Source organism: Bos javanicus, chromosome 11 (assembly GCF_032452875.1).
Source record: "Bos javanicus breed banteng chromosome 11, ARS-OSU_banteng_1.0, whole genome shotgun sequence".
Lineage (NCBI taxonomy): Eukaryota > Metazoa > Chordata > Mammalia > Artiodactyla > Bovidae > Bos > Bos javanicus.
The window spans coordinates 80,606,771-80,626,020 of record NC_083878.1 but is presented as its reverse complement, the minus strand read 5'-3'; positions in this window follow the sequence as shown (position 1 = coordinate 80,626,020).

Here is a 19,250-nt window from a genome sequence, read left to right as displayed (position 1 = left end):
CAACAGCAACGATCGTCTGACCCCTATCGTCAGAGAGCCCAGAACCTGAGGCCCCATGGCTTCTCTCAGCTGCAGACCTGCAGAAGAGCCAGGGAGAATCGCTCACCTCACAGCAAGACGCAGAGGCGTGGCACAAGTAGAGGCCCCGCTCAGCCAACCAGTTGTTTATCTCTGTAGACAAGCCTGTCCTGCTGCTGCTCGGCCTGTCAGCATGGACCTGTCCTCAGCTGGGCTTGCAATTACCAGGAGAATCCACTACAGCAGCCTTTCCTCCCTTTCCCAGCAACAAGATAGGATTCAGAACAGCTGCCCTACAAGGAGGCCCCCACCATCTCCTGACTCCTTCCCAAGGCTTCCCTTTCCAGCTCGGCCCAGAATGTTCCACAAACATGCCAGAAGAGGTTCCCCAAGTAGGGCTGCCAATAAAACACAGGATGCCCTGTTAAATTAGAATTTCCAGTAATCTGGGGAATATTGCCATTATTTTTAATACTTAAGACTTACTTATGGTAAAAAGTTATCCATTGTTTATCTGAAATTCAAATTCAACAAGGTATTCTGTATGTTTATGTGCTAAACTTGGCGCCCTGATTGCAAGGTCTTGGTTTTGCTGAGTAGGAAAAGAAAACCAGGCTGAGAAAAACTGTCTATTTTTTCCAGAAAATCTTTTATTTTTCCGTGCCATTTTTGGCACAATGTATAAGTTAAATTTACATTAAATAAATTAAATTGACCAGGGAAAGGCCTTTGAGATGTTTGGCCAAAACTAAATGAAATCAGCCAGGAAATGAATGAACTTGACTATATGTGAACATGTCGAGAACACCTCTCTCCTTATGGGAATAAGAACTTTCCATGGAAGGAATATGTTATGGGGTAAGACCCTTTTAATGAGGATTTACTATTTATCAGAGACAGTGCTAGAGAACGGGGATGTGGGGGTGAATTGATCTCCCCTGGTAACCAGCCCCCAGGCTGTTGTGTGAGAGCTGAAATGGAAAGTACGCAGAGGGCAAGGAGAGAAGAAAAAAGCACACCCCTGCAGACCACAGGCAGAGAAGGCACTGGCGACTCACTCCAGTACTCTTGCCTGGAGACTCCCATGGATGGAGGAGCCTGGTGGGCTGCAGTCTGTGGGGTCGCTGAGAGTCGGACACGATTGAGCGACTTCACTTTCACTTTTCACTTTCATGCATTGGAGGAGGAAATGGCAACCCACTCCAGTATTCTTGCCTGGAGAATCCCAGGGACGGGGGAGCCTGGTGGGCTGCCGTCTATGGGGTCACACAGAGTCGGACCCGACTGATGTAACTTAGCAGCAGCAGCAGCAGCAGACCACAGGTGGCAGGTTTAACATGAAGGAAACTTACATACCAGGCTTGTCTTGGGCAGCTATCCCCTCACCTGTCCTCAAGAATCTTAAAAGTTTATATAGAGGCCTTACCGGGGTCAGTCATGTACATCATCCAGATGGTTCTCAACAACTCAAGGCTCTGTCAAGGCCGCATCCCTGGAAAGGATGGTGGGTGTGGTGGGCAGAGTGTACATTCCAGGGGCAGGGAGGGGGCGAGGATGTTCTGCCCTGAGGGCAAGGTGAGTGCCCACCAGGGAACCTGTGAGAGAGCTGGAGCCATTCTGGATGAATGTGCAAAACGGATCTAAAACACCCTGAACACTGTCCTAACTGATCCTCAATGATAGGATTTCCTGTGGAAGGGAATCCAGCAGGTCTAGTATCTTAAAGGTAACTGGACTTTGTGGTCATGAAAACACTTCATTTCTGGTCTTGATACTCACCAGCTGTGTGACCCCGGGAAAGTTACTTAACTCTTCTGAACTGATTTCTTTTTAATCTGTGAAATAGAGATTTACCGTGTCACAGTGTTCTCACTAAAAGTGCCTGGGAATGTATGGACACACACTCGGGAAAGCAGGTAAGAAACTCCCTCCTCTCCTTCTGCCCCAGCTTCTACTTGGAAAAATGAAGATTCCCTAAGAGAGACAGAGATAAAACTACTGAGTGTAAAACATGTGATCATCTCTTGGTATTTTAGCAATTCTTTAACTATTTTTCACAATGAATTTTTTACATTAAAAAATGCCTAAAAGTAGCAATATTATTGTTTGGGCAGTTAAGTGGGAAAAAAACACAAGACGCATATCTTCATATTCTTGGTGGCTCAGACAGTAAAGAATCTGTCTGCTAATGCAAGAGACCTGGTTCTATCCCTGAGCTGGGCAGATCCCCTAGAGAAGGGAATGGCTACCCATCCACTCCAGTATTCTTGCTTGGAGAATTACATGGTGGGCTACAGTCCATGGGATGGCAAAGAGTCCGACACGACTGAGCCACTAACACTTTCACTTCTTTATCTTCATACTTTCTGTGCACATGGGAAGATTACTGGAAGTAAATACAAGAGAATGGTAGTATGAGAATTTTTGCGTGTAGGATTGAGTGAATTTTCCGAGGCTGTGACCCTGTGCAGATGCAATGTTAAGATCCGGCCACAGGGGGGAGCCTGTGCCCCTCCGATGACTTTTCGGAGGCCCAGAGCAGAGGTTAGTGAACAACTTGAACGCAGAGTGCAGAATGAGCAGAGTGAGACCTGGAGAGTCGTAGTTCCTGGAAAGTCACCCCCCACCCCCAACCAACCCGACATAAAACCTGTCCTAAGCCCTCCTCTGTAACATTTGCTGACCCCATTTCGTGAGGGCGAAGTGCAAAAAGAGGCTGGTACTCACAAAAGCATTCTTGAGTCTGAAGGGTGTGACAGGGGGCAAGAAAACAGCCACCCGCCTCCCACAGTTCAGTTCAGTTCAGTTCAGTCAGTCGTGTCCGACTCTTTGAGACTCCATAGACTGCAGCACGCCAGGCTTCCCTGTCCATCACCAAGTCCTGGAGCTTACTCAAACTCATGTCCATCGAGTCGGTGAAGCCATCCAACCACCTCATCCTCTGTCGTCCCCTTTTCCTCCAGCCTTCAATCTTTCCCAGCATCAGGGTGTTTCCCAATGACTCAGTTCTTTGCATAAGGTGGCCAAAGTTTTAGAGCTTCAGCTTCAGCATCAGTCCTTCCAATGAATATTCAGAACTATTGGGGCAATTAGGGCTTTTCCTCTGGCCCCCACGGATCTCTAGGAACCAAAGTGAAAGGCAAAGTTCTCACAGCAGAGGCAAGTGTGCCCCACCTCTCCCTGGACACGGGTCAAAAGCAGGAGACTCCCCGGAGATTCAGGGAGGAGACTAGTGAAGGTGAGACTGCGCACCTGGCTGAGCGGAGATGCTGCAGACCCGCCCTGAGCCACCTGAGCCGGAAGAGCCGGGGAGAGGTGTCGGGGGAAGCAGTCTCTCTCCACCTTGTTGACTACGTGAGAACCAGAGACTGCTGGGGCCTACTGGACACTATGGAGGCCCTGAGGCATCCATGTTCGCCCCGACAGACAGCGTCTACCGGGGAGGGACTCTTAATTACAAACGGAAGGGGACGGGGAGCGGGAAGGAAGAGGCTGCCTCGGGACCAGAAGCTCCCGCCTTAGTGGGATGTGCGGAAGGGCCTGTTGGTGCCCTGAGGTGTGCATACCCCTCACCCCCTACCCCCCACCAGAAGAACCCGCCCCAGACCCACCTGTCACACAGGAGCGCCCACGGTGGGAACGAGGGGAGCCAGGACCAATGGGAGATGACCGCAGTCAGAGCCAGTTCAGTAAAACAAAGAGAAAACCCCAAATAACACACACTCCCCACAAATGCTGACTTCCCCCCCCTTTCTCTCCTCACTGCCCCAATATAGGGAGGTCTTGCTCCCAGAGAAGAAAGGGGGTGTTGTGAGAGGGCAGTCACTTCCCTCCACTCCAAGGGGTCTCTCTGACTTGGGTCCCTTCAGCCTCAAGACCTGCTGGGACCTGCGGGAGTGAAGGTTGTGCCCTGGCTATTTGCAATTTTATTTCAAAGTATCCTGGACTTTTAACAAACAAACTACCTGACAGGTGTGGCATCTGCCCAGGTGTCAGTAAGGGCAAAAAGAGCCACTCGACAGGACAACGTTGAAATAGGTGATTGGAAAAGAAATCCTTTTCAGGTTTTTTAAAAAATTTTATTCTTGGAAGTTTATTTTGAGGCAATAATTATAAATGAAAGATATTTTTACAAGATATTTATGCCAATGTTGTTTGGGATAGCTCCACCCCGGAATACCGGAAAAAAATCCACTAACATGGAAATGGCAAAGATAACTGATAGATTCTTTGAAAAACTACTCGGTACAATGACAAATATATTAAAGGGTTTCTTAAATTTTTTTTAACTGTGGTAAAAGTCACATAATATAAAACATACTATTTTAACCACAACTGTATGGCTCAGTGGCACTACGTTTTCAGTTAAGGCTGGTCAACAAAGCCTCCTGGCCTCAGTTCTCCCTTCTTTAGCTCCTGCTGGGCAGTGCTCTTCCCTCTACTGCCCAGAGCCGAGGAGAAGAGAGCGGTGAGGGGCAGCTCAGGGGTACACTGCAGTGACAGCACACAGTCCACCCTTCTCTTAAGGCCCCTGACCTAGATCGTCCACTGTCAGATGCTGTTGATCAGTAAATATAGCTCTGGGTATTCGCTGCAGACAGTTGCTCTTAAAAAACCACATAAGTTGGAATAGAATGCAGAGGACATTATAGCTCTCTGTCCCAACCCCCAACCACCCGTCCCCAGCCCCCCAGCAGGCTCCCAGCACCTGGAAGATGCTGCCCAACCCCCTCCCTCAGGCATCTTGGCTCAGCTTCAGGCTTCCTGTCCTCTCTGTTGGTTGTATAATCCCCAGAGGAGACTGGATTGTCAGCCTCAGTGATGACTAACTTGGGTACTACAGAGTGTGTGTGTTTGTGTGTGTGTGTGTTTCATAGAGGGCATCATATGTTAGAGAGAGGAGAAAACATCTCCAGTCACCTCTGTAAGAACCTGGAGCCCCAAGAGGAAAGCAACTAACCCCAAGTTCATCAGCAGCCCTGCAACCAGGTGAGGACAAGGTCATTGTTACCTGAATGTGCTTTGGAGAGCCACCATGGTTCAGTGCCCTACTAGGGGTGATGGGCACATAGATGGAACCATCTGGAGGGTCTGAGGACCCTCTACCCGATGGCACACATACAGACTGTTTTGCACCCTTGAGTGTTTCTTACAATCGCTTCCCCAAAGGGAATATGACCCATTCTGCCTTCCCACCTCTTGGGCAGATATCATAGGCTCTGGTTATTTCCTTTTATTCAAACTAGTCCAGTCCAGTTCATGATGCCAACCTCATATGTGATTCAAAACTGTTCTCCTTGCCTGTTTTAGGCCATTGCCATGTTCAAAGGGTGCGGAGTGGGGAGTAGCCCACAGTCCCACCTCCTCTTTCTCTTCCTTTGCTTCTCCTACCTGCTCCAGTCTTGAATCCAACAGAGTGTTTGGGCAAGGAGGCAGAAATGGGGCAGTAGGGTGCTGGTGAGTGTTTAACAACCAGCTCCCTGGAAAAGATTCCCTGATTTGTAGTGTTTGCACATTTCCATGGGGTAAATGCCCTCTGCCACCTCCCCCTGCCCTGGCTGATTTCAAGTTAGTGATGTCGAGTCACACTACGCATGGAGTTGGGAAGAGATTTGAGCTGGAGTGAGCACACCCCAGCTCAAAGGGGTGAAGGATAGAGGGCTGGTCTCCACTTGAGTGAGTGCAGGTACAGGCTGCTCTTTGCTGACTCCCACTGCCATTCTGGCTGACACAAGTGGCTCTGATGTTCTTGGTGGGCTGGGTTTTTAGTGGGTCCCTGGGCTCCCCACTGCTCAGCTCCTGCTCACGGGAGATCAAACTTTTCCTCCACCTTGGCTCCTGCCACCAGTGCCCAGTCCAGAGCTTCTTGCTGGTGGAGTCCCTCCTGGTGGCGGGCGGTACTTGCAAGTTTGCCCAGGCTGAGCTGTATTCTTTCTTGTCTGCTTGACCTCCTGGGAGACCCCATATCCCTGACACAACAAACCCCAGAAGGCAGGGGGTTAGTCCCTTGTCTCTCCTGCCCTGCTCTTTCTATGAACTATTTTTCATTGTCATAACACTTCTGACACCAAATGTGTGGGTTTTCCACTCTGAGTCGTTCTCCAGTTCTCTGCAGACACCAAATGGGTCAATTCAATCCTGATACCAAATGCCTTTCTTCTTCTTCTTCTTTTTTTTTCCCCAAATGCCTTTCTTGATGGCTCAGATGGTAAAGAATCTGCCTGCAATCAGGAGACCCGGGTTTGATCCCTGGGTCGAGAAGATTCCCTGGAGACGGGAATGGCAACCCACTCTGGTATTCTTGCCTGGAGAATTCCATGGATAGAGGAGCCTGGTGGACTACGATCCATGGGGTCGCAAAGAGTCAGACACAACTGAGCATCTGACACACACACACCAACTGCCTGGCTTCCTTCCATCACACGAGGACATAGCGAGAAGACAGCCATCTATGAACTATCAAGCCAGCTCTCTCCAGATATCAAGTCTGCCAGCACCTTGATCTTAGACTTTCCAGTCTCCAGAACTGGGATAAATAAATTACTGACCTGTGCAGAGAATTTTATAACTGTATACCATTCAACAAGCTTTCCAGGTAGTACTAGCGCTAAAGAAACTGCCTGCCAATGCAGGAGACATAAGAGACCTAGGTTTAATCCTTGGGTCAGGAAGATCCCCTGGAGGAGGGCATGACAACCCACTCCAGTATTCTTGCCTGGTGAATCCCATAGACAGAGGAATCTGAAGGGCTATGGTCCTAGGGTTGCAAAGAGCTGGACACGACTGAAACGACCAAGCGTGTGCGCACCCTGACAGCAGGTCTTACAGACATTTTGGATGAGTGAGTTAGTGTGTTCATTAGGGTGAACCTGAGATTCCCTCATTCTGTAGGAGGCAACCAGAATGGGAGGGCAAGGGTGTCTGCGGGCCTCCATGGAGTCTTGTCCTGGTCCCACAAATGGTAGGGGTAGAGCTGAATCTATGGGTTACTTTACCAACCAGCTTTGCTCATCATAGCCAGTCTTTGGAGTTCATTTTGGATCTGATCAATTGGCCTAACTTGCAATGGCACCCCACTCCAGCAGTCTTGCCTGGAAAATCCCATGGACGGAGGAGCCTGGTGGGCTGCAGTCCATGGGGTCGCTCAGAGTCGGACACGACTGAGCGACTTCACTTTCACTTTTCACTTTCATGCATTAGAGAAGGAAATGGCAACCCACTCCAGTATTCTTGCCTGGAGAATCCCAGGGACGGGGGAGCCTGGTGAGCTGCCACCTATGGGGTTGCACAGAGTTGGACACGACTGAAGTGACTTAGCAGCAGCAGTAGCAGCCATTTGGTGAAAGTTTTCCATTGACTGTGAGATTTTCAATGGCAAGGACAATATATGGTTATGCATATGTAGTGAGATAATATTTTAAAATATTAGAGTGCTTCTCCCTTCTCTATTTTGTGTACACAATCTTCCCCTTATTTAGTCAGAGGCTAGGGTTAGCATTGTTGTTAAAGGAATGCAAAGAGAAAGAAATGTCAGAGTTTCACTTTTGACTTGCAAAATAGGCTCTCGAAGCCCATAACAATGATTTCCAGGGAAAGGAATTAACTGTAGAAGCTCAGGAGTCAAGGTTTTGGCATAAACAGTAGATGAGAAAGACAGTTGATACACTATGATTTTCCTGCTCAAAGTTGATAGTGTCAGCTATGAGATGGTGGAAAGACCTTTGGGACTTATATCTAAGAGGGCTGGTGAAGACCCTCAGAAGGGGAGGAAGATGGACGTTCCAGGTTAGTCTGGAAGGATCTGCGATCAGAAGATACCAATATTCATTTTTGCAAACCACATTGCAATATCTGCTCCCAGTATGACTTTCGAGTCAAGGAGTAGTGGCATCTCAGTCAGTTGTCTGAGAATGTGGGCCAACGGTACCTTGCAGGATGCCTCACTTACTCCATGTAGTTCAGGAAAAGGGGCTGAGAGTTTCTGAACCCCACAGAGGTGTCACAGAAGTGTAATAAATAGGGTGATGGCCCCAAACCACTCGGGTCAGGTCCATGGGGAAACAGAGTACATTCAACAAGAAACAGAGGGTCCAGTGAACACGTGGAAATCAATGATGAATGGTGATAAAAGAGGAATACTAAACAGTGGGAAGCCCTTCCCAGTGGAAGCTCATTGTGGAGTCTTTATTCCACTTATCCTCACTGCGAGGAGATATACAGCCTCCAGAGATCACAGGTGCCTCAGAGGACAAGGGAAGGAAGGTGGGAGAGAAGCCTGAATTTACAGAATTTAACTCTGGGAATCACCAGGTTGTCCCAGAACTACCAAGGTTGTTTTTGTTGTCAGGCAGAAGCAGATTCTCAAGAGTTAAATCAATGATAGAGAAATAGAGAAAATAAAAAAAATTTGCAGCTCTGAATCTGAGTTCTTGAAATTCATGTTTTATAATCCTAGTTCTTTGCCCTGAACCCGGTACAACCTAAGTGTTCAGAAAACACTTTTTGATTCAGGAAATGAGGGAATAAAAATTCAGCTGTTCTGACTGTCAGGGACAGCACCCTTGGAAGACATGCTGCCAGCCTTCTCGCCTAAAGGGTCCTGCCTGTTGTGATTTGGCAGGACTCGCAAACTCTGCCCTGAGATGGATCGCATATAATGAGAATGCAGCAACCTACAGTTGCTACAGAATGCAGTTACATACAACCTAGTACTTCATTGTGAGGATGGAATGGTGTGCTTTGAAGTTTATGTGGGATTTATATTGATTCTTCTCCTTATCCAACTAAGAATTTATTTTGTTTATGAGAAATTCCTCTTCTATACAAAATAGGAGTATGAGTACTAAGGACCAGGAGGGAAAGTGGAAGATAATTCACATTTATTACTCCCTCTTGTACTTGGAGGGCTCTAAAGCCTTGCCATACACTATGAAGTTGGCACTATTATTATCCTATTTTATAATAGTTAAATTGTAGCTGTGGTGAGTACCCTTGGCACTCAATAGACCTTCAAATGTTGCTTGAAGGAATTCATAAATGAAAGTCGAGTCACATGCTTAAGGCAGTACAGGTGGTTAAGTGGAAACACCTTTGAAACCAGTGTTTCCATGACGCTATGATGTGCATCCTAGGCTTGTAAATTAACTTCTTGGTGATGATTAAAACCCTCTTTCTCTGTAATCATGGATCTCTTGGTCATCATTCTTTTGTCTCTAAAGTATTTGGGTCTAAGCATCCTTCCTGAAAGCAAGAGAGAAAGGGAAGATGCATGAAGCCTTAGAGAGACTTCCAGGTGGACCAGGTGGAAGTTGAGGGACCACAACTTCATGGCCTCTATCTTCTCAGTAATTAAAGTGGCCAGGTCATATGCTAAGGATAACACCTAGAGATTGGGTTGGGATCGAGAAATTCCAGGACTTAGACTGGAGAAGATTTGGAGGGGGTTCTATGAGATTTGTTTGAAATTAGAGTTAAATTTGCAATAGTCAAGACATGGAAGCAGCTTAAATGCCTATCGACAGATGATTGGATAAAGAAGACACGGTATATATGTACAATGGAATGTTGCTCAACCATAAAAATGAATGAAATCATGCAACATGGATGTACCTAGAGATTACCATACTAAATGAAGTAAGTCAGACAAAGACAAATATTTTATGATATTGCTTATATATAGAATCTTAAAAAAATGATACAAACGAACTTATTTACAAAACAGAAATAGACTTACAGATATTGAAAACAAACTTGTAGTTATCAAAGGGGAAAGAAAGAAAGTGAAGTCACTCAGTTGTGTCTGACTCTTTGTGACCCCATGGACTGTGGCCTACCAGGCTCCTCCGTCTATGGGGCTCTCCAGGCAAGAATACTGGAGTGGGTTGCCATTTCCTTCTCTCTGGGATCTTCCTGACCCAGGGATCGAACCCAGGTCTCCCGCATTGCAGCCAAATGCTTTACCCTCTGAGCCACCAGGGAAGCCCCCATCAAAGGGGAAAGAAGGGGATAAATAGGAGTTTGGGATTAATAGCACAGGGAACTATATTCAATATCTTGTAGTAACCTATATAATGGAAAAGAATCTGAAAAAGAATATATATAATTAACTGAACCACTTTGCTGTTACACTTGAAGCTGACACAGTATTGTAAATCAACTATATTTCAATTAAGATAAAATTAGAGTTGAATAAAAGATTTGCTGAGTACCAGTGGGGAATCCTAAAATAATTAAATTATTCCTAACTTGTGGATGAGAAAACTTAAGAATTTCTCAAGATTCTAAAGGGGAAAAAAGTGCAAAGTGTTAGTCACTCAGTCGTGTCCAGTTCTTTGCAACCCTGTGGACTGTAGCTTGCCACGCTTCTCTGTCCATGGAGTTCTCCAGGCAAGGATGCTGGAGCAGACTGCCATTTCCTTCCAGGGGATCTCCCCAATGCACGCATCAAAACTGGCTCTCCTGCATTGCAGACAGATTCTGAGCCTGTCTGAGCTCACCAGGGAAGCCCCATTTCTAAAGGCAGTAAGTGGCATTTTAGATTCACATCAACTTCTGTAATTACCTGTATATTTTTATGGAGTCTGCTCTCCATATTCATTTCCCAGTTGACTATTGGATAGAATGCCCGCCTCTTGAGAGCAAGGACTACGTTTCTTCATCTTGTGTTTTCCGAAGACCTTCGCACAATGTGCAGTGCCGAGCAGGCTCTCAGAGGACTGGGATCAGAGCCAGAGGGTGGGCTTTAGATATACAACCTGGGCTTAACTCAATCGATATGCTCATTTAGAGGAAAAGCCCTGGAGAGAGATGGATGGAGACTCAGGTAGGAGCTTAACTCGCAGGCTCAAGGAAGTATCCTCCATGAAGGTAAGGCTTCATGGAGTCCAGACTGCCCCTGGCTCATCAGGATTTTCCTTCTGACCTTGATCTGGAGTGAGGGAGGGGACCCTCTTCTTGCTGCTTCACCATGAGTGCACCTCCATGGTCAAGGGCTGACTTCTCAAGCTTTCTTCCTCTTTATGACTCAGCATCCCACTTCCAGCCCAGGATACAGGTTATTGAAAATACTAACTCATATAATAGTTTAGTGCTCTGGAGAAATCTGGGGCTTTCACAATCGCAGGGAACCACCAGAGCCGTCACTGGGTGTGGATATGAGGATGTTACCTGTGTGTGGCTGTTGAGTGTGTATGATGCATGTAAGCAATTTCCTGAGCATATGCGTGTGCCCATGCAGGCGTGTTCCTGTGAGTGTATAGGCATGTGGATAACAGTGCCTGTGGCCCCAAGTCCTGGACAGCAGATGTACAGCCCCAGAAATCTACTCCTAATTCAGTAGGAGAATTTTCCAGATTTTTCAGTCTTAAAATGACCTGAACCCAAACCTTGATCTGGCTCTCCTGGTTGTGAAAATACTTGAAGTACAATGCTATGCCACCATGAAACTTGACATTTCAGAAGCTAAAATAAATTCTTGAATCTTTGAAGAGTCTTATGTTTTAAAAAAATCTCATAAGTTCTTTAGGAACTGAATAAAATAGTAACTATGTATATTATTTATTAGTACTAAATATTTGTGTCTCAACTGAGATTAGAATTGGTTGCATTAATACAGACACACACATAGACATACAAATAAATTATTTATTTTTCTCTCAAGTAAAAGAAGTGCAGCTGTTGATATTGATATAATAGCTCTGTGAAGTGGTGAGGGCCCCAGGTTTCATTTAGGCAAAGGGGTTTTTATTTGTTTTGGTTGCTGTATGGAAGACTAATGGCTGGGGACCATTAATTAACTATATGTATATCCAGGGGTGATATGCAAAATATTTATCAATTGCTAGAGAGACTGTCAGTTTTCACTGGCCCAGGCATTAACCCTTTAGTTGGCAGATGGTGGAAATTTCTAAGGACTCCTGGGATAACAAGAAAGACATTCAGGGATCCTGGGGGCAGAGCTACTTACCAACTGGTATAGAAGTATTTCAGTATTTCTATATCTGTCCTCTCTGTACTCTACAACCAGAAACCCTGGTAATATATTACCATGCTTAATTTTTCCCGGGTCCATAAGGTTGACATGAGAGAGGTTGTTCATCCCAGTGATGTTTATGGTGATGGGGAATTTCTGCTATTCAGGGTGCCCATCACTGGAGAGTGGATAATGTACACAGTAATAAAATGGAGATACACACAGACCAATAGGGATGGAGGTAAAAACCACAGCACCATATGGAATGAAACACATGAGAAGATTGAGATAAAGGCCAAATGACTATTTGCATAAATTTTAAATGTATGCATTCAAAACAGCCATACATATTTTGCAAGGACACATGGAAACGAAGGCGATCAATAAGCTCATTAGAACGGCAGCCTGTGGAGATCAGGTGTCAGTGTCAGTGTGGAAGCGGGGATAAAGGCAAAATAAACAATTAGAACAGGAGAGAGGCCTTGCATGCTAATGATGATAATATGATGTAACTGAGGAGTATGAGTAATTTAGCTTTCTGTAACCATGGCATCCGGTCCCATCACTTCATGGGAAATAGATGGGGAAACAGTGGAAACAGTGTCAGACTTTATTTTTCTGGGCTCCAAAATCACTATAGATGGTGACTGCAGCCATGAAATTAAAAGAGGCTTACTCCTTGGAAGGAAAGTTATGACCAACCTAGATAGCATATTCAAAAGCAGAGACATTACTTTGCCAACAAAGGTCTGTCTAGTCAAGGCTATGGTTTTTCCTGCGGTCATGTATGGATGTGAGAGTTGGACTGTGAAGAAGGCTGAGCACTGAAGAATTGATGCTTTTGAACTGTGGTGTTGGAGAAGACTCTTTAGAGTCCCTTGGACTGCAAGGAGATCCAACTAGTCCATTCTGAAGGAGATCATCCCTGGGATTTCTTTGGAAGGAATGATGCTAAAGCTGAAACTCCAGTACTTTGGCCACCTCATGAGAAAAATTGACTCATTGGAAAAGACTCTGATGCTGGGAGGGATTGGGGGCAGGAGGAGAAGGGGACGACAGAGGATGAGATGGCTGGATGGCATCACTGACTCGATGGACATGAGTCTCAGTGAACTCCGGGAGTTGGTGATGGACAGGGAGGCCTGGCGTGCTGCGATTCATGGGGTCGCAAAGAGTCAAACACGACTGAGCGACTGATCTGATCTGATCTGAACCAAGGGAAGACAAGAAAGAGGAAAAAAAGATGACTAGTAAGTTGTGCTGACGAACATTTATACGTGAATGCAGTTGAATTTAAAGAGGAAGCATGGGTGTATTTGAAAGATCCAGAAAGATCTTTTGGTTCCTTTGCACCACCATATCTTGTTAGGGTAGGACTGCCTTATTATTATGGTAAAAGCTGTGATTTTTTTTTTTTTCAAAATAAATTTTAATAGAAAATTTCTCCTGTCTCAGTGGCTGAATGTGGCTTCCCAAATGGCTCAGTGGGTAAAGAATCTGCCTGCAATGCAGGAGACATAAGAGACATGGGTTCGATCCCTGGGCCAGGAAGATCCCCTGGAGAAGGAAATGACAATCCACTCCAGTATTCTTGCCTGGGAAATTTCATGGGCAGAAGAGCTTGGTTGGCTCCAGTCCATGGGGTTGCAAAGAGTCGGACATGACTGAGCAACTGAGCACAGTGACTGAATGGGTCACTTCCACTGACATCCCACTGGAAAGACCTCAGTTGTATGCTCTCCCTTAGTGGCACGAGAGGCTTGGACATGTAGACTTTATCCCTGGCCAGCAGTGTAACTTGTAAGATGATCAACTGTCCTGGTTTGTTTGGACCAGGGAGGTTCTTGGGACACTGGACTTTTAAAACTGGGACAATCCCAGGAAAACCAGGAAGGGTTGGTTACCTTATGACCCAGGTAACCATTGGGGATATTACTACTGAGGAAGCATAAGAGAGAAGATCACGAGGTTGTTTCTAGCAGTCTCCATCACAGAGAAAATCTTCCTTCTTCTGGTTGGAAATGAAGGCTAGACCCCTATGTTCTATCATACAAATGAAGGATTTAATAAAACAGGTGCAGGATTCCCCCAAAGGAAAACCCACCAGGTTCACACATCGGAGGTGGTCTTTGGTGCCTCTGAATTTGCTTTCCTGACTCCTCCCTGAAGCCTGAAGGCCTGTATTCCATCCTTGTATCCATCATCCATCCATCTATCCATCCATCCATCCATCCATCCATCCATCTCATTCTTTTATTCTTAAAGCAGTCACAGAGCACCTGTAATGGGCCAGGCTTTGTGGTACTGAGCTGAATAATACCACATAATGTTAGCTTTCAAGGAGCTCACAGTTTAACAGAGGAGACTCAATCCAAGGAGGCAACAGTAGTACAGGAGTATAACTGTACAAAGTAAAATGGGACCCAGTGGAAGGAACAACTAAATTGGATTTGCAGGTTAAAGGAAAGCCTCAGAGAATGGGTGATAATGATACTGGAGGTTGCATTGGCATTTGCCAGATAAAGAAGGGGGCAAAGGCTCAGAGAGCACACGAAGAGCCCAGGGGAAGGATGGAGCTCACATGTTAGGCTGGATTGCAAGAGTGAGAAGTATGTTGGAGTGGGGGAAGATGTATAGGAATGAATAAGGCAGAGAAAAGAGTGCGACACTGACACTGGCTGAAAAGGTAGGCCTCGGCCAGATTACGAGCAATCTAGAAGTCCATCCCTTGCAGTATTCTTATGACCTAAACTTCTTAGACAGAGCCTTTACTGTACTAAACTGTACTGTGTGTATTGACAAGTGGGATGCAGTATGCATTCGCCAAAGCCTTTGACCAAGGCACAGATGTTCCATGGAACTCACCTTGGGGGTTCTCAGAGGAAATCTCCAAGTACCTAGGAAAGCATTCCTTTGTGCCTAGAGATTTAAGTCACATTCTGTCACAGGGTTTTTTTTCCTTTAATAAAGTATAAACCATGTCCCTTTGTCTGTAGAATTGTAAGCTTTTAGAACTCACAAGGACTTTGCTGCTGCTGCTGCTGCTAAGTTGCTTCAGTTGTATCCAACTCTGTGTGACCCCGTTGACAGTAGCCCACTAGGCTCCCCTGTCCCTGGGATTCTCCAGGCAAGAACACTAGAGTGGGTTGCCATTTCCTTCTCCAATGCATGAAAGTGAAAAGTGAAAGTAAGTCGCTCAGTCATGTCCGACTCTTAGCGACCTCATGGACTGCAGCCCTCCAGGCTCCTCCACCCATGGGATTTTCCAGGCAAGAGTACTGGAGTGGGGGTGCCATTGCCTTCTCCACACAAGGACTTTGGACATTATCTAATCCAAGTCCAAAGAGAACTGAAAAGGAGATATCACTGTCTTGTTCAAAGGCAGAAGTGGATTAGAATTCAAGTCTTTGAACTTTAAGGCTATAAATATTTAAGGCATTTTCAAAATTAATATAACAGAGGGCATTTAAAGTAAGCATACAAGTGATGTTGTGAAAGAAAAGCGATAATTGTAGTAATAATCTGGCATAAAAGCATTCTAGTCAGTTAACAAGATTTAGTCTTGAGCTGCCTGGCATCCAAGCAAAGACATCAATGTGAAAGTTTATATGTTTATTTTAACTTGATAAAAGGTAACAGAGGAAAAAAAGAATGTCAGTTCCCACGAGGAGCAGATTGAGTTGAGCAATCCTATGACAGAGCCACTGTAACTCATTTCACAAACATGCATACTCTAGAGAAGATTGTGGAAATTCAGTCTTCAAGGCCCTCATTGCCTGGTTGAGCTTAAACAATTAAAACTTATCTTTGACAAAGGAGGCAAGAATATACAATGGAGACAAGACAATCTCTTTAACAAGTGGTGCTGGGAAAACTGGTCAACCACTTGTAAAAGAATGAAACTAGAACATTTTCTAACACCATAGTGAAAGTGAAGTCGCTCAGTCGTGTCCAACTCTTTGCGACCCCATGGACTGTAACCTATCAGGCTCCTCTGTCCATGGGATTTTCCAGGCAAGAGTGCTGGAGTGGATTGCCATTTCCTTCTCCAGGGGATCTTCCCGACCCATACACAAAAATAAACTCAAAATGGATTAAAGATCTAAATGTAAGACCAGAAACTATAAAACTCTTAGAGGAAAACATAGGCAAAACACTCTCTGACATAAATCACAGCAGGATCCTTTATGACCCACCTCCCAAAGTAGTAGAAATAAAAGCAAAAATAAACAAATGGGACCTAATGAAACTTAAAACTTTTGCACAACAAAGGAAACTATAAGCAAGGTGAAAAGACAGCCTTCAGAATGGCAGAAAATAATAGCAAATGAAGCAACTGACAAAGAATTAATCTCAAAAATATACAAGTAGTTCCTGCAGTTCAATCCCAGAAAAATAAACGACCCAACCAAAAAGTGTGGAGATTCCTTAAAAAACTGGCAATAGAACTGCCTTATGACCCAGCAATCCCACTGCTGGGCATACACACTGAGGAAACCAGAAGGGAAAGAGACACGTGTACCCCAATGTTCATCGCAGCACTGTTTATAATAGCCAGGACATGGAAGCAACCTAGATGCCCATCAGCAGATGAATGGATAAGAAAGCTGTGGTACATATACACAATGGAGTATTACTCAGCCATTAAAAAGAATACATTTGAATCAGTTCTAATGAGATGGATGAAACTGGAACCTATTATACAGAGCGAAGTAAGCCAGAAAGAAAAACACCAATACAGTATACTAACACATATATATGGAATTTAGAAAGATGGTAACAATAACCCTGTGTACGAGACAGCAAAAGAGACACCGATGTATAGATCAGTCTTACGGACTTTGTGGGAGAGGGAGAGGGTGGGGAGATTTGGGAGAATGGCATTGAAACATGTATAATATCATGTATGAAACGAGTCGCCAGTCCAGGTTCGATGCACGATACTGGATGCTTGGGGCTGGTGCACTGGGACAACCCAGAGGGAGGGTATGGGGAGGGAGGAGGGAGGAGGGTTCAGGATGGGGAACACAGGTATACCTGTGGCGGATTCATTTCGATATTTGGCAAAACTAATACAATATTGTAAAGTTTAAAAATAAAATTAAAAAAAAAAATGGGCCAGAGAACTAAACAGACATTTCTCCAAAAAGACATACAGATGACTAACAAACACATGAAAAATGCTCAACATCACTCATTATCAGAGAAATGCAAATCAAAACCACAATGAGGTACCATCTCACACTGGTCAGAATGGCTGCTATCCAAAAGTCTACAAGCAATAAATGCTGGAGAGGGTGTGGAGAAAAGGGAACCCTCTTACACTGTTGGTGGGAATGCAAAGTAGTACAGCCACTATGGAGAACAGTGTGGAGATTCCTTAAAAAACTGGAAATAGAACTGCCATATGACCCAGCAGTCCCACTGCTGGGCATACACACTGAGGAAACCAGAATTGAAAGAGACACGTGTACCCCAATGTTCATTGCAGCACTGTTTACAATAGCTAGGACGTGGAAGCAACCTCGATGTCCATTGACAGATGAATGGATAAGAAAGCTGTGGTACGTATACATAATGGAGTATTACTCAGCCATTAAAAAGAATACATTTGAACCAGTCCTAAGGAGGTGGATGAAACTGGAGCCTATCATACAGAGTGAAGTCAGAAAGAAAAACACCAATACAGTATATTAATGCATATACATGGAATTTAGAAAGATGGTAAGGATGACCCTATATGGAAGACAGCAAAAGAGACACAGATATAAAGAACAGTCTTTTGGACTCTGGGAGAAGGCGAGGGTGGGATGATTTGAGAGAATAGCATTGAAACATGTATATTATCATATGTGAAACAGATTGCCAGTCCAGGTTCAATGCATGAGACAGGGTGCTCAGGGCTGGTGCACTGGGATGACCTTGAGGGATGGGATGGGGAGGGAGGTGAGAGGGGGGTTCAATGTGGGGAACACATGTACATCCATGACTGATTCATGTCAATGTATCGCAAAAACCACGACAATATTGTAATTAGCCTCCAACTAAAAGAGATTAATTAAAAAATAATACAATAAATAAATAAAAAGTATTCACACACACACACACACACAAACCTCAATATGGAGGAACTTCCCTTGTCTAGTGGTTAAGACTTAGCCTTCCAACGCAGGGGGTGTGGGTTCAATTCCTGGTGGGGGAGCTAAGGTTCCGTATTTCTTGTGGTCAAAAAACTAAAACATACTTGAAAGAATAGCATTGAAACATATACATTATCATATGTAAAACAGATAGCCAGTGGGAATTTGACGTATGATGCAGGGAACCCAAAGCCAGTGGTGCTCTGTGACAACCTGGGGTGGGGTGGGGAGGGAGGTGGGGAGGGATTCAGGAGGGAGGAAACATACATATGCCTATGGCCAATGCATGTTGTTGCATGGTAAAAACCAATAAATAAATAAATAAATTGCCAACATCCACTGGATCAAGGAAAAGCAAGGGAACTCCAGAAAAATGTCTACTTCTGCTTTATTGACTATGCCAAAGCCTTTGAATGTGTGGATCTCAACAAACTGTAGAAAATTCTTAAAGAGATGGGAATTCCAGACCACCTGACCTAACTCCTGAGAAATCTGTATGCAGGTCAAGAAGCAACCGTTAGAATCAGACATGGAACAATGGACTGGTTCCAAATTGGGAAAGGCATTCACCAAGGCTGTATATTTTCACCCTGCTTATTTAACTTCTATGCAGAGTACATCATGTGAAATGCTGGGTTCGATGGAGCACAAGCTGGAATCAAGATTGCTGAGAGAAATATCAATAACCTCAGATATGCAGATGATACCACCCTTATGGCAGAAAGTGAAGAGAAACTGAAGAGCCTCTTGATGAAAATGAAAGAGGAGAGTGAAAAAGTTGGCTTAAAACTCAACATTCAGAAAACTAAGATCATGACATCTGATCCCATCACTTCATGGCAAATAGATGAGGAAACAATGGAAACAGTGAGAGACTATTTTCTTGGGCTCCAAAATCACTGCTGGTGGTGACTGCAGCCATCAGTCACCAGACTTCAATTCAGTTGCTCAGTCGTGTCTGACTCTTTGCCACCCCATGGACTGCAGCACGCCAGGCTTCCCTGTCTGTCACCAACACCTAGAGCTTGCTCAAACTCATGTCCATTGAGTCGGTGATGCCATCCAACCATCTCATCCTCTGTTGTCCCCTTCTCCTTCTGCCTTCCATTTTTCCCCAAATC